Consider the following 15,962-nt stretch of genomic DNA (forward strand, 5'->3'; position numbering starts at 1 on the left):
GGTGCTTAATCTAATCTACAAAGTGACGAATCTCCCGCCAAGAAATTCATACGAAGTTATACTACGTAATAGCAACGAAATTTATAATTTTAAGGGAGTACGGTGTAATCTTTATCAAGAATATCACACGAATTTTTTTCTATTTCGATCTGTCGTTACGTGTTGTCGCAATCAACGGGTGTTAAAGGGATTGTCAAAAGAATCGGCTCAGGTATGTTAACGCTAAGCCCTTCCTTCATGTTGGCATGATCTCGTAATTACATGTGTTTGATAACGAGGCATAAAGAGAAGTTCATACTCCTGAATTTATATACATTATCCTAGTCTCATAAATTACAGTATTCTCCTTATCAGGACTTCATATTTAAAGATTATTTTTTATTGATTGTTAATTACAGTATTCTTCTGAATTTATTTCTTTTAAGTTAATATAAATTACATAATTAAAGATTAATTTTTATTGATTGTTACCACACAAACAACTGAAGAACAAGACACCTTAAGATTTGTACTGTAGTTGTAATTGCTAAACATCAATACTTTGAGAACTTGTGTGTATATTGAGTCGCAAGTTAATTAGGGCTCTCGGAAATCTGCGAAGAAAGTTTTAGGTGATTTGCCTATGTGAGCACCTAATTTTTTTATTTATCATAATTGAATTTTTATCACTTTTTAGTATTTAAATAGTTTTTATGTTTAATCTTAATAGTTTAGGTCTTTTTGTAAGAGGGGAAACTCGCAGCCGCTACAACCTCTACCACAGCCTCTGCCCTTCGGATGAGTATTCTGTGGTGATCATTTTGTGCGCACTAGGTAAACTCCCCGTGTAATAACCTGCAAACCACACATATGATGAAAACCGCACTAGACAAGCCCCGTGCGACAAATTCAACCCAAAAGGCATTGAGCGGAAAATCGATCCCAGGTCATCTGTAATATTTTAGTTTTATTTCACCCTTTTATAGGTTTATTTTAGATAAATTGAAAACAACAAAATTAGTCACAATTTTACATATTAATTGTGTTCTCGTTTTCAAAAGAAAGAAAAGGTTCCAAAAAATATGTTTTTAACGGGTCTACTCTATTTTTTTTTTCAAGTTAAGGATTTTAATAAATGAATTTTGAGTAGTTAGCAACTTTTTATGTTTCTATATTAATAAAGTAAGAGTAATATTTTATTTTATTAACTAAAAAGAAAGAAAAAAAATGAAAATCAACAAAAAAGGAAATCAAACAAGAATTGTCCCATGTCAAAGATTTTCTTTTATGCTTAATAAGAAACTTTGGCACAATTCCTCACTTCACCTGCACATACACACGTGACGGGGCCATTCAATTTCTTAGAATCCGCAAGGAAAAGGGCATTCTTAGAGCCAAAACGGGGAACAAAAAGATAAAGGACGGGAAAAGTTCTATAGCCTCTCTTCTCGAGCCATTAACCACCAATGAAACTACACTCATCCCCTCCATTTTAACTTCCAAAAAACCAGCTCGAAAAGCCATGAAACTGTCCCAAACCCAGCTGAAATTCTGCCACTAAACAGCCCTGAAACGAGCTGAAGATTACACCAAAATCTACCCCAAAACACCTCAAAAACTGTCCCAAAACATCACTTAAAAAGAACCCCAAAATCTGCTCAGAAATTAGCCACGAAACAGGTCGAAACTAACTGTTTTTCTCCATAATTAAACCCAGCAAGGTCCGACTTTGTCACCTCATCTTGGTCGAGTTAGAAGAGGTTGTTCCGAGGTCGCCGTTGGTTCTGTTCGAGTTCCAGCGAAAGTCCTTTGTTTTTTTCCCCAAGTTTTTGGACGTCGATCTCATTAGAACGACACAATTGCTGTACAACTTTACACGGAGATTATATTATTCAATCAAAGTCTTTGGCTCTGTTTTGAGGTTCCTCTCTTACCTCGTCTCTGATTTTTCATTATCAGTCTAGATGTGCTTTTATTGAATTTTGTTTAGTTATTTTTTAGCTGATCTTTATTGATTTTCACAGCCTTCTATTAAGTTTAGTTTCAAATGGACATTTAAGTAAATATGTGTGATATTTGTGCTTTATTTAATCATCTTCGTAGTCTCGTGCTTAGTTCTAATGTTACTTTGTATTTCTGAGATTTTGGATAATCTTGGTGATGGAAGGAAAAATGAGATAAGTTGTGTTCGTTCACTCTTGCTTTGCCAGTTACATTTTCATGTGTAATTTTGTTTGTTTCTTGTAACCAACTCCCACAAATTTCCTTGAAACTGAATTCACGGTCCACTGTGTATATGAAAGACTTTGTGGGAGTTGGTTAAATTGATCTATTACAGAATGGACCATCTTACATAGAGTGGACTACTTGGTTTGAAGTATGAATGGGCTGTGGGAGATTTCTTTTGGAAAATAACTAACAAATAGCTAGTATGATTTAGGCGCGTATTAATAAATAATAAATAAATTATCGTGATTATGTACACGCTCGCGTGACATAGTTACGATTTCTAAAATTAAAATAAAGGTATGCTTTCGCGCAACTTTGGGCGAAACAATCTTAATAATAATAAAAGTGTTATCAATTGTGTACACGCACACGTGACATGATATTTAATGTGCCAAACAAAATGAGTACACGTACGCGTGACTCGTTTCAAGATAATTCCATAATTACGAATAATCAAGCAATTAAAAGCGGTTTAAGATAAAATTGCAAAAATTTTCCTAGAACACAAAATGTTTAGAATTAGTAAAGCCAGGTATAATTATTAAAGTGGTCATGCTAGAACCACAGAACTCGGGAGTGCCTCACGCCTTCTCCGGAGTTAACAAAATTTCTTACCTGGTCTTCTGCGGCCGCGGACCATAATTCGGAGTCAAAAATTTCCTTGAATTGAGATTTAAATAAAATCGGTGACTTGGAACACCAGAAACAAATAATTCCAAGTGGCGGCTCTTTAAATAAATAAAGGTATGCGTTCGCGCAACTTTGGACGAAACAATCTTAATAATAATAAAAGTGTTATCAATTGTGTACACGCATGCGTGACATGATTTTTAATGCGCCAAACAAAATGAGTACACGTACACGTGACTCGTTTCAAGATAATTCCATAATTACGAATAATCAAGCAATTTAAAGTGGTTTAAGGCAAAAGTGCATAAATTTCCCTAGAACACAAAATGTTTAGAATTAGTAAAGCCAGGTATAATTATTAAAGCGGCTGTGCTAGAACCACGGAACTCAGGAATGCCTCACACCTTCTCCCGAGTAAACTAAATTTCTTACTTGGTCTTCTGTATTTGCGAACCATAATTCGTAGTCAAAACTTTCCTTGAATTGGAATTTAAATAAAATCGGTGACTTAGAATACCGAAAACATATAATTTTAAGTGGCGACTCTTTAAATAAATAAATAATCTCATTTCAAATAATGTCACTTTAATCATAAAAATCTTCTTTCCCCGTAAAAAGGATGTGTGACAGCCTATATTAATTGTTTATACATGTAAATGCATAGCTAAAATGCAACAATTGCCAATGCGTTATCCTATTTTGATAATTATTTGTGTTTCCTCTTTTAGTCAAAAAATTTTAATCAAAAAACTGAAAAGAAACAAGCAGTGTTGCCGGCGAATGAAGTAGATCTAACGGTAGTCAATTGCTATGTGAGAGAAAAATCAAAGGTTAAATTTATTCATCTCTTTTGATGATTTAACTTCAATACCACACAAGAGGGGTGATTTGTGTGGTGTTTAATTTTTTACGTGCACAGATTATAGAAGGACCTGATTCTTCTATGTGTTTCTTATACTATTGTTGCGGAATAATAAATACAGAAATTAAAGAACACAAGGATTTTTACGTGGAAAACACCTTACTCAAAAGGTGAATAAAACCACGACCTACTTCCCAGTAGGATTTTTTCAAAACTCTTCACTAAATCAACGAGCCAAAAACTGCATTTACAAAATACTTTTGTAAACCTAGGATTAACTCTAATCACGTTGTGGCACACAACCTCTAACTGTTGCGACAACTTCAAGTTAACTTTAACTTGAATACTCTGAGTACCTATTACAATTGCCTCTAGATAAAGCTGAAAGGTACACTATGAAAACACCTACTACAATTGAACTAGAATAAAAGACAGACACTTGGAACTGGTTCTTCTATCTGGTTCATGTAGCTTCAGGTTCGCACACTTGAATCACACACGAACTGCTTGCAAAATGCCTTGCTATTTTGCACTCAATTCACGTTTAACTTTTGCTTTTGTGCGTTTTTATAGAATGAGAACATCCTGTGATTTATAGAGTTAATAGAGTAGAAAATAACTAGAGTTCTAATGCTACTCTTCCTTGGTAGAAGAGTTCTAGTTGATCTCAACCTCTAACTCTTTCCTTTATCTTGGATAGTGTTCTCTTTGATTAATGAGTCATTCTCCTTATCAATTATGCAACCCTTTTCGATCAGGAGATATTAATTAGACCAAGTTAAGTTTATCTCCTTCACGTGCATCCCACATGCTCGAATCTGCCCGTGTCTATGCACACAATGGATTGACCTGGTTCATGCCTGAGCTTCCTTTGTCAATCTTCAAAACTAACCTTCACTTAGGCCAACAAATTCTCCCTTTTTGATGATGACAAACTATGTGCTTTTTATAAGCTTAGGCCCTGTTTCAACTTAGCTCAACATCAACACAATGTTAGAAATATTTTTTCTATTATCACTTATCATCAAGGGCCAGGTTCATTAGGTTATAAACAACATTGTTCAAGCACAACCTGTACCTGTACCTTTTCCCCCTTTTGGAATCATCGAAAAGTTGCATAAAAAATATGTGATTCCCAGATTTTAAAACTTACTCATGGGCTACTTCAAATGCATTCATGAATTAATCATCAATAATCAAGCTAAGAATTTAAACTATCAGAGAAATATAAACAGGCAGTTGGAGCAAAAACCAACAAATTTCATTGATAGTTGATATGATTCTTCCACAAAACACAAAAAGAAATAAAAATACTGAAAACATGAGCAAACAAGAAACATCCCAAACTGGGTCACTGAAAGGTCTACACTGGGCTAGGAGTTTAAGGCTTGGAAGAACTAGAGGCTTGGTTTTTGGCTTGGAGAAGTTTCAGCATGTCTTGAAGAATTCCATTATTCTTCTCCTTTTCCCTTGCTAGTTCAGTTCCGAGAGCATCTCTCTCAGACTCTACCTCAGCCAACCGTGTCTTCAGCCTTGCTATCTCAGCCTCCTTTACCCCACTCATCTGCACCAAGGCTCTAACCTTGCTATTAACTGGTGCCTTTTTGGATGAACCGGGTTCATTTGGAGTGGCATGGACCTCATAATCACAAGCAATCAGAGTGTTAGCCCCAAAGTGATCTTTGCTTGTAGCCATTTCCCACTTCTTCAGTGGCACCTTATAGTGTGCAAGCACAGATGTGAGAATGAAACCATAGGGAATGGCATGAGCCTTGAAGCCATTGATAACCCTATCAAGAAGCTCGACTATAAATCCAGGCCAGTTAATCTGCCTCCCACTATCCAAGCATTCCATCAAAACCAAGTCCATGAAGTTGGCAATGTGCCTCATTTCCTACCTTGGAAAAACACACTTGTTGATGAATTCAAATATCACCTTGTGGGGTGGCTTCATTTCACTCTTGTACACAGCCTTAGGCTCATGTTCCTCCTCATTGTCACTGAATTTTCTGGAAGGGCAGTGGGAAGATTTTCTAGACTTGGCCATTTCAACTTTGTGTAATCATTGTACCCCTCAGCCAGAACACCTAGAATTTCATCCAGCTCCTTTTTATCGAAAAAGAAATTTGCACCCCTTTCAATGTGAAGAATAGAGAAGAAGACATAGGGATTCGATGTTAAGAATATGCAAAGCACAAACGAGTGATCTCTTGTCCTTATTTATAAGTGTTCAAGTGTTAGGACCAAGAAATCAGGCCATCATTATCCAGCGCAGGTATCGAAATGGCAGAGGCACGCGAAACGACGCAAAGCATCGGGCAAACACTCCATAATGACACATGATGTTATGACATCATTCTGAAACAATGCGACCCCAAAGGTTGCGGCTCACGAAATGTCATGTTGTCACCTCGTCCGAAATGTAACTGCTCGACTTGTTCGCCCAATTTTGCCAACCACGATAAACAGAGTCTGCTCATCAAGGTCGTCTGGGGTCGGCCTTAATAAGTGGAGGGACTAAATGTATATGCCAAAATCTGCCCTAAGGATATTTATCGTAATATGATATTAAGGAAAGAGTCGGTCGAGGTCGACTAGGATGCAACCAGATTCATGGTCGAGATGTCAACCATGACCGAGGTTGAGTATTGTGTAAAGAACAACAATGACTAGTTTTCGAAATAGAATATTAGAGAGAATATTCTATTGAATATTCTTTGCACTTGTACTATTAGAGTTTGCTAGGGATATGTGTCTGATATATAAGGGAAAAAGAAAAAGGAAGAGGGGCATGTAATATTCATTTGATAAAAACACTTTTCAGAAGAAGATTCTCTCTCTTGTAAAAATATAAAGATTACCTTTTTATCAAGATTCTTGCTCGTATTAATCTACACCTTTCCACCAGATCCGAGGATTGGTCAAGCAAATCTTGGATCTATCTGTCAATCATCATTATTAGGAGCAGTGTTTAAAAAAGCGCCTGCTTCCTCGCTTTAAGCGAGAAGCGAGGCGAAGCGTGAAGGGCAGCGCTTCAGCAAGATGAAGCGACTCAGGTCAGTAAAAGCGACCGCTTCTCTGTAAAAAGCGAGAAGCGGGGAAAGCGAAGCGAAGCGAAGAAGCGTCCGCTTCTCTGTTTTAAACTACCCAACCATATTTGATTAAAAACGAGTTTTTTGGATTAAACACTGGTATGGACTTCTTCAACAGCAGCGACTAGGGTTCTTCAACTTCCAACAGCAGCGACTTCTTCTTCTTCATCTTCTTCTAATTTCTGAAAGATTCTCAAAGCATCAACTAGGGTTGTTGTTCTTCTTCAACTTCAAGTTCAAGACTTCAAGACTTCAATAGGTATGTTCTGAACTTCTGATTTTCCTTCTTCTTTTTTTTTTCTTTTTCTTTTTCTTTTTCTTTTTCTTTTTGAACTTCCAAAAAGCGGCGAAATGCTAGCGAATTTTTTTCAGAAAATTACTATCCAATTTTTCTAGTTTTTAACAGAGAATTCCTTTAATTTTTTATATTATTTATTCTTAGTTCTTATTGCCTTTCTTATGTGTTATGTAGTTGTTCTTTTAATGGCGTCAAAAGAAGATAGGAAAGACCCGACTTGGGCTTACTCTGAAAGAGTTAGCGAGACCAACAAGATGGCCATTAGATGTCTTTTTTGTGATAAGATTTCAAATGGGGGAATCTATTGTCAAAAAACGCATCTAATCGGTGGTGATCCAAATGTCGCATCTTGTCCTAAAGTTCCATCGCATGTGTGATTCCCAGATTTTAAAACTTACTCATGGGCTACTTCAAATGCATTCATGAATTAATCATCAATAATCAAGCTAAGAATTTAAACTATCAGAGAAATATAAACAGGCAGTTGGAGCAAAAACCAACAAATTTCATTGATAGTTGATATGATTCTTCCACAAAATACAAAAAGAAATAAAAATACTGAAAATATGAGCAAACAAGAAACATCCCAAACTGGGTCACTGAAAGGTCTACACTGGGCTAGGAGTTTAAGGCTTGGAAGAACTAGAGGCTTGGTTTTTGGCTTGGAGAAGTTTCAGCATGTCTTGAAGAATTCCATCATTCTTCTCCTTTTCCCTTGCTAGTTCAGTTCCGAGAGCATCTCTCTCAGACTCTACCTCAGCCAACCGTGTCTTCAGCCTTGCTATCTCAGCCTCCTTTACCCCACTCATCTGCACCAAGGCTCTAACCTTGCTATTAACTGGTGCCTTTTTGGATGAACCGGGTTCATTTGGAGTGGCATGGACCTCATAATCACAAGTAATCGGAGTGTTAGCCCCAAAGTGATCTTTGCTTGTAGCCATTTCCCACTTCTTCAGTGGCACCTTATAGTGTGCAAGCACAGATGTGAGAATAAAACCATAGGGAATGGCATGAGCCTTGAAGCCATTGATAACCCTATCAAGAAGCTCGACTATAAATCCAGGCCAGTTAATCTGCCTCCCACTATCCAAGCATTCCATCAAAACCAAGTCCATGAAGTTGGCAATGTGCCTCATTTTCTACCTTGGCAAAACACACTTGTTGATGAATTCAAATAGCACCTTGTGGGGTGGCTTCATTTCACTCTTGTACACAGCCTTAGGCTCACGTTCCTCCTCATTGTCACTGAATTTTCTGGAAGGGCAGTGGGAAGGTTTTCTAGACTTGGCCATTTCAACTTTGTGTAATCATTGTACCCCTCAGTCGGAACACCTAGAATTTCACCCAGCTCCTTTTTATCGAAAAAGAAATTTGCACCCCTTTCAATGTGAAGAATAGAGAAGAAGACATAGGGATTGGATGTTAAGAATATGCAAAGCACAAACGAGTGATCTCTTGTCCTTATTTATAAGTGTTCAAGCGTTAGGACCAAGAAATCAGGCCATCATTATCCAGCGCAGGTATCGAAATGGAAGAGGCACGCGAAACGACACAAAGCATCGGGCAAACATGCCATAATGACGCATGATGTTATGACATCATTCTGAAACGATGCGACCCCAAAGGTTGCGGCTCACGAAATGTCATGTTGTCACCTCGTCCGAAACGTGACTGCTCGACTTGTTCGCCCAATTTTGCCAACCACGATAAACAAAGTCTGCTCATCAAGGCCGTCTGGGGTCGGCCTTAATAAGTGGAGGGACTAATTGTATATGCCAAAATCTGCCCTAAGGATATTTAGCGTAATACGACAATAAGGAAAGAGTCGGTCGAGGTCGACTAGGATGCAACCAGATTCATGGTCGAGATGTCAACCATGACCGAGGTTGAGTATTGTGTAAAGAACAACAACGACTAGTTTTCGAAATAGAATATTAGAGAGAATATTCTATTGAATATTCTTTGCACTTGTACTATTAGGGTTTGCTAGGGATATGTGTCTGATATATAAGGGAAAAAGAAAAGGAAGAGGGGCATGTAATATTCATTTGATAAGAACACTTTTCAGAAGAAGATTCTCTCTCTTGTAAAAATATAAAGATTACCTTTTTATCAAGATTCTTGCTCGTATTAATCTACACCTTTCCACCAGATCCGAGGATTGGTCAAGCAAATCTTGGATCTATCTGTCAATCATCATTGTTAGGAGCAGTGTTTAAAAAAGCGCCTGCTTCCTCGCTTTAAGCGAGAAGCGAGGCGAAGCGTGAAGGGCAGCGCTTCAGTAAGGTAAAGCGACTCAGGTCAGTAAAAGCGACCGCTTCTCTGTAAAAAGCGAGAAGCGGGGAAAGCAAAGCGAAGCGAAGAAGCGTCCGCTTCTCTGTTTTAAACTATCCAACCATATTTTATTAAAAACGAATTTTTTGGATTAAACATTGGTCTGGACTTCTTCAACAGCAGCGACTAGGATTCTTCAACTTCCAACAGCAGCGACTTCTTCTAATTTCTGAAAGAATCTCAAAGCATCAACTAGGGTTGTTGTTCTTCTTCAATTTCAAGTTCAAGACTTCAAGACTTCAACAGGTATGTTCTGAACTTTTGATTTTCCTTCTTTTTTTTTCTTTTTCTTTCTGAACTTCCAAAAAGCGGCGAAATGCTGGCGAATTTTTTCCAGAAAATTACTACCCAAATTTTCCAGTTTTTAACAGAGAATTTCTTTAATTTTTTATATTATTTATTCTTAGTTCTTATTGCCTTTCTTATGTGTTATGTAGTTGTTCTTTTAATGGCGCCAAAAGAAGATAGGAAAGACCCGACTTGGGCTTACTCTGAAAGAGTTAGCGAGACCAACAAGATGGCCATTAGATGTCTTTTTTGTGATAAGATTTCAAATGGGGGAATCTATCGTCAAAAAACGCATCTAATCGGTAGTGATCCAAATGTCGCATCTTGTCCTAAAGTTCCGTCGCATGTGAAGGAAGAATTGAAAGCATTCTTTCAAAACAGTATTTATTTTAATTTTTTTTTAAGATTTTCGTTTCACTTCAAAAAAGCGAGCGCTTCGCTTCTCGCTTCTCGTGAAATGGGGGTTGTCGCTTTTCCTCGCTTCACGCTCTTCACAACACTGGTTAGGAGAAACATTCGTTCAATCCATCCATTATTGGGTGAATCATTCCTCCTATTTACTTAAATATCATTTATTGTTATTTATTGCTAGTTACACCTCCATTATTACCAACCCTTTACGGGACCTGTTCTCATCTCCCACACATTTTCAAGATTTGCATCTAGAGTTGTTACCTTTAACTAGATTTAACCTATTATTACTTAAATTTAATAGTTAGCCGAAAATTACACTTTTTGGTTAAACACGACTTACAACTTACTGCTCTTTGCAGATACTACAATTGATAGCATCGCAGACGCTTGAGGATTGAAGAGTACGTATTGTACTCACGGTTTCGACCGCTCGTTGTTATTTTCATTATAGAGAGACAGGGGTCCAGGTAACAAGCACATGAGCTAGAGATCATCTTCTCCATCCATGATGTTTTTGATCGCACTGAGCACCACTATATGTTCGGTGGGCATATATAGTTTATTAGATTCTTTTGCACATTTGGGTTCGGTGGGCATATATAGTTTATTAGATTCTTTTGCACATTTGGGCGACGTCCCTAGGATTTTTATCTCACTTGTGAATTTACCGCACTTCGCACGATCATATTTAAAATACAACGATATTTACTTCTAACTTTACATATACAAACATTTAGTGACAAACATTTTTCTTTTGTAAAAGTAACAAACATTAATCACTAAAAATATTATATAATTAAGTTTGTTTGTCATTCGCCCTCAATAAAATTGTGTTGTCATCATAGTGAGAAAATTATGAACTCCTATTCCTTCTGTAAAATTAATTAACCTCTAAATCACAATAAAAATTTCAAATATCCAACATGTATCATTATACTTCTCCATTGAAGCACCATTAATAATTTTATCCAATAAAAGTTTTTCACTTCTCCATTACTAAAAGGGAAAAAAAGAATTTACCCACTTTGATCACTTTTTATATGCACCTAGTTATTCATATATATAATCGAGGATATGAATTAGGACAATGTAACACCCCCAACTTTTATAAAATATTATATACATTATTTGGCAATATTTTTATTTAAAATAAAATAAAATAATAATAATTCATTCTCTTTGTTTAATTCATATGTATATGTGTAGACACTTTGATTTAGTGAGTTGTAGAGATTTCTAATAGCCAAATAAGAAGTTTGAAAAAATTATCTTGTGGTACTATTGTGTAATTAAGAGACTAATGACTATTCTTTGCACATTCTAGATAATTTGGGTTTATAGTGTAAATTTACAATATTCTTCTATCCTACCTTTTAGGTTTGACAACCTTTTCTTTTTCCCCAAAGCCTACCTTTTTTATTCTTTCCTCTAACTCTCCATTGAAGAAGCTCAATACCCGTACTCAGATTGTAGTGCTTCAAAATTCTGTAGAAAAATAAGACATAGACCTACAATTATTATGAATACCAAAATGTCCAGTTCTGCTGTCTACTATATCAAAAGAAGGCTAAAATACAGTGCAAGATTATTTTTATTAGAATAGTTGTAATCCATTTAATCCCCTTTTGATAATCATCATGATTTGCTTTAAACATCTTTAAATTTCAGACCTTAAGTGAGTGTTGATTACATGTTTAAGATACAAGAGACATTTGTTCAAGCTAAGCAGCACACCTTAGGAAAATAGCTCTTTTCTTGGCTTAGAAGATCTTAAATCCCTTATTGACGTTTGAGCTTTAGAAACACTAAAACTCAAAGGTTTGCACATAAACTTGAGTGTTCCTTTCAATTTAGTTTGTTGAGATATTGTGAGTGATTAAGGTTTGGTAAAATTTTATCTTATTTAAATTTGTTGTCATATTGACTTTGTCGCTACTTTAATAGTTTACTTGATTTGTTGCTTGAGAAAGAATATCTTGAGACACCTTGATATATTAGTTGTCATTGAGGGTATAATTTTGTAATTGAGTTATGAATATGTTAAAATCAAATGGGTGTCATATAAAGTAATTTTGAAAGATAATTTAACTCCCCCATATATACGGATTACTTGAGCATCATTGCATTCTTGTTGGAATTTTGTCCCTCTTATGATGGTGACGTTGTCACTTATATTGGCATGGATTTTGTTTGAATCTTGATCCATCTTGACTTTGGATTTACATTCCATCTTAATCATGGACTTTGTCCATTTTGAGTATGGATTGGAAAATCACTTTCAATATGGCCCTTGATTCTCTTGATAATTGGGTGACGACCCTGCTTGATCTAGGACTCCGGTCCTTCTTGTTACTTGATTATGCTTTGATTTAATTGCATGACATATGTGTTGGGTGAATCAACTAATCGGTGGACTTTCTTGGATTATATTTTGAAGTCTTCTTGACATTTAAGATTTTGAATAATGGTATCTTGAACTATTTTGTGATTTGATATTTAGCCCTCTTGAAATAATTGTACCTTCATTAAGTACTTGATGTTGATTTTGATAAGCTCATATCTAGAATTTATTCCATGTATTCATTACATAGTTTACCTTTCTTTTATTATGAAATGTTAGTTACGTTTATGTGCCACTAAGCTTTATGCTTAGCGATAGTTTGTTATTATTGTAGGCGATGTGCGGGGAGATGCTTGAGGATATTATTTGAAGCAGACTCTTTGAAAGATTAGATGAAGATCAAACTTGCATAAGCATATGTATTTTTTTTTGTTTTTGTAGACTTTTGGGGACTTGCACATGATCCACATGATACACTTAGATATGCATTCTTGAATGATTATTGGGTCATAAAACTATTATTTGGTAACTTATTCTTGGTGAGTGACTTGACTATTTTGGAGTGTTTATGCCCAAATCTTATAATTTATTAAATTTGGTATCTAAATTGAACTTGGAAATTTTTTGAAGACTTAACTAGCTTGTATTTGATTGAGAGTTGGACTTTTTGCTTGGTGTATAAAAAAGATATTCTTCTACTAAGTGTTTGATAAATTTTAAAGTATTGATTAACTTAACTAGATGTTGCTATTCATGGGCCATTTTTTTCCTAGTTTATTTTATTAAAAGAATATTTAAATTTATAAGTATTACATTAGTGTTTATTTGTGGCATCCTCCTGGGGGTTGCTACATGTAATCCCATAATTGACGATATATTGACTTTAAAGAGATTTATCTTTTGCCTACTCCCCTAGATTAACCACAATATCTAATCCTTGATCTTCGCATATTATAGATCATAAATGGGGATATTTAAATAAGAGGACGTGCGTTTTTCTTTTCTTTCTCCCTTTTATCTCTTTTTTTGATAACTAACTTAATTTTTTTAATCACTAAAGAAATATTTATATTTTCATAGCTAAGATCACACAGCTAGCCATCTCATTAAGTGATTACAGGATACTACATAGCCATTCAACTAAGTTTTAACCACTATCTACTAAAGAAATGCCAGAAAGACAAAACAGTCTATTCAAACTGAAGACTATGTAGATAGGTTCTGGATCCAGGTAGAACTCGTGCGTTGTATATATAAGCAACCTCCTTCACAATAATTTCCCATTGTTTGCTTCTCTGTTCAAATACGTTGAGGTTCCTTTCAATCCAAATCTGATACACAGCTTCTACAAATACTATCTTAAACACTTGTGCCTGCTGAGATTTGCCTTTAGAACATGTGATGATCCACTGGTTATGTTGTTGCCAATCTCTGGTTCTAGGGCATTGAAGTTGCATCCATTGAAGTAGTTTATTCCAAACACTTTTAGTGTACTCACACTTCATAAATAAGTGTTCTCTATTTTCCTCCTTCCTTTGACAAAACACACATTGTGTATCCACATCGAGTCCCCATTTACACAACCTATCAGAAGTTAATAGCTTTCCATGCATCATGATCTACATTGAGAATTTAGCTTTGGGTTACGCTGCATTGCTAAAAAATAAACTTTTCCATTCCAATCGACTGTAATCACCAAGCAGGGTCAAGTATATTTGCATGATTAAACTTTTCTTGTGTGACTGCATATACTGTTGATTCTCTAGAACTTTCTTGGCCTCAAAACTTTCCTAACCATCCAACAAGCTTGTTGTGGTGTTGTCCAATTGGTGAACTTCTTCCCCTTGATATAGTATGTGTGAATCCGTCGAATCCAGAGTTTATCCTGCTTATGTGCCAAATCCTAGTAAGTTTTGACTATTGCTGCACGATTCCAAATCCTTAGATCTGTATATTCCTTCAATTAACTTGACTACCTTGGTAGGTATCACAAATAACTGCGCGTAGAAAGCCTGAATTCCAAATAATACACTATGTACTAACTGCACCCTCCCTGTATAGGATAATGTCTTTGCAGTCCAAGAAGTGATCCTTGTAGTCAATTTTGTCTATAAGGGGTTGTCACTGCAGTATACTGAGTTTCTTTATAGAAAATGAAACTCCAAGATACTTAAAGGGTAATTCTCCAGCTGTGAATCCTAAGTGCTGAAAAATCTACTGCTTATGCTCTGCAGGAACTCCACCAAAATAGACTTTACTCTTGTTCATGTTTGCCTGCAGTCCAGATACCCGAGTGAATTGTAGAAATTTCTATTGCATTGCTTTTATAGAATTGATATCACCTCTGGTAAATAGTAGTAGGTCATCAACAAAGCTAAGGTGAGTTATTCCCAGCTTAGCACATCTAAGGTGATATTTGATCTCTCTAACTTCCTTAAGACAGTTATGATTCTGCTCAGGAACTCCATTGCAATCGCAAATAAGAAAGGTGACATTATATCACCTTGTCTTAATCCTTTAACAGCATTAAAGGGAGTTGTTGGCTCACCATTAACAATGATAAAGTAGTTGACAGTTTGAATTCATTCAATTATCGATGAGGTAAATAATTGAGGGATCCCCATCTCTTCCATGACTTGTCTTATATATGGCCATTCCACAGAATCATAAGCTTTTTGAAAGTCTATCTTGATCATGCATCGAGGTGAGATATGTTTTTAGAGTAGGCCTTCACTAGTTCATGAGCTAGGATTATACTGTCTACAATTCTTCTCCCTGGAATGAATCCAGCCTGAGCTTCATTGATAACAGTGGGAATGACAATTTGTAGTCGAGCTGCCAGAACCTTAGAGATGATCTTGTATAGCACAGTGCAACAAATAATTGGTCGAAACTCCTTTACAGTTTTAGGCCTGGCAGTCTTGGGCACTAATGTGATGGCAGTGCAGTTGATAGCTCTGTACATCCTGCTTGTAGCAAGGAAATTTAACACAACTTCTATGACTTCCTCTTTGATAACATGCCATGCCTTCTTGAAAAAAAACATGCATTGTAGCCATCTATTCTAGGTACTTTATCTTCTCCAATGGAGCATAGTCCTTCATAGATCTCTTCCTCAGTTACATCTTTACAAAGTTTCATTCTCTGTTGTTGTGAAAGCCTTGGTCCCTTTTGCATTACCAACTTGTCTATTGCAGGTAGTGAGTGAGCAGCAGTCTCCATTAGTGATTTATAGAAATCAACAATCTCTACTTTTATAGCTTCCGGATCAGTTAGTCTTTTAAGTGAATGTAGTTCCTGGATCTACTTCCTGTGGACCCTTTCCTTTATCACAAATGTAAAATACCTTGTATTAGAGTAACCTAATTTTATCCATTTAGCTCTAGTTTTTTGTCTTAAGGCTCCTTCTTATAGCATATTCTATTTTTTTAGGCTTTGGATAAGATTCTTCTCCTTCTCAGTCAGCTCATCAGTACAACTAGCATTAATGCTTTT

At 36.0% G+C, this 15,962-nt stretch overlaps 1 long non-coding RNA gene across 1 annotated transcript; it reads left to right on the top strand.

The window, feature by feature from the left end:
• Positions 1-1,322: 1,322 nt before the first annotated feature.
• LOC117273816 (uncharacterized) lies at positions 1,323-10,751 on the top strand. Its single transcript, XR_004503846.2, has 2 exons — positions 1,323-1,900; positions 10,486-10,751. It is a non-coding gene; the product is annotated as an uncharacterized lncRNA (long non-coding RNA).
• Positions 10,752-15,962: the final 5,211 nt, after the last annotated feature.

This window comes from Nicotiana tomentosiformis, chromosome 3 (assembly GCF_000390325.3).
Source record: "Nicotiana tomentosiformis chromosome 3, ASM39032v3, whole genome shotgun sequence".
Lineage (NCBI taxonomy): Eukaryota > Viridiplantae > Streptophyta > Magnoliopsida > Solanales > Solanaceae > Nicotiana > Nicotiana tomentosiformis.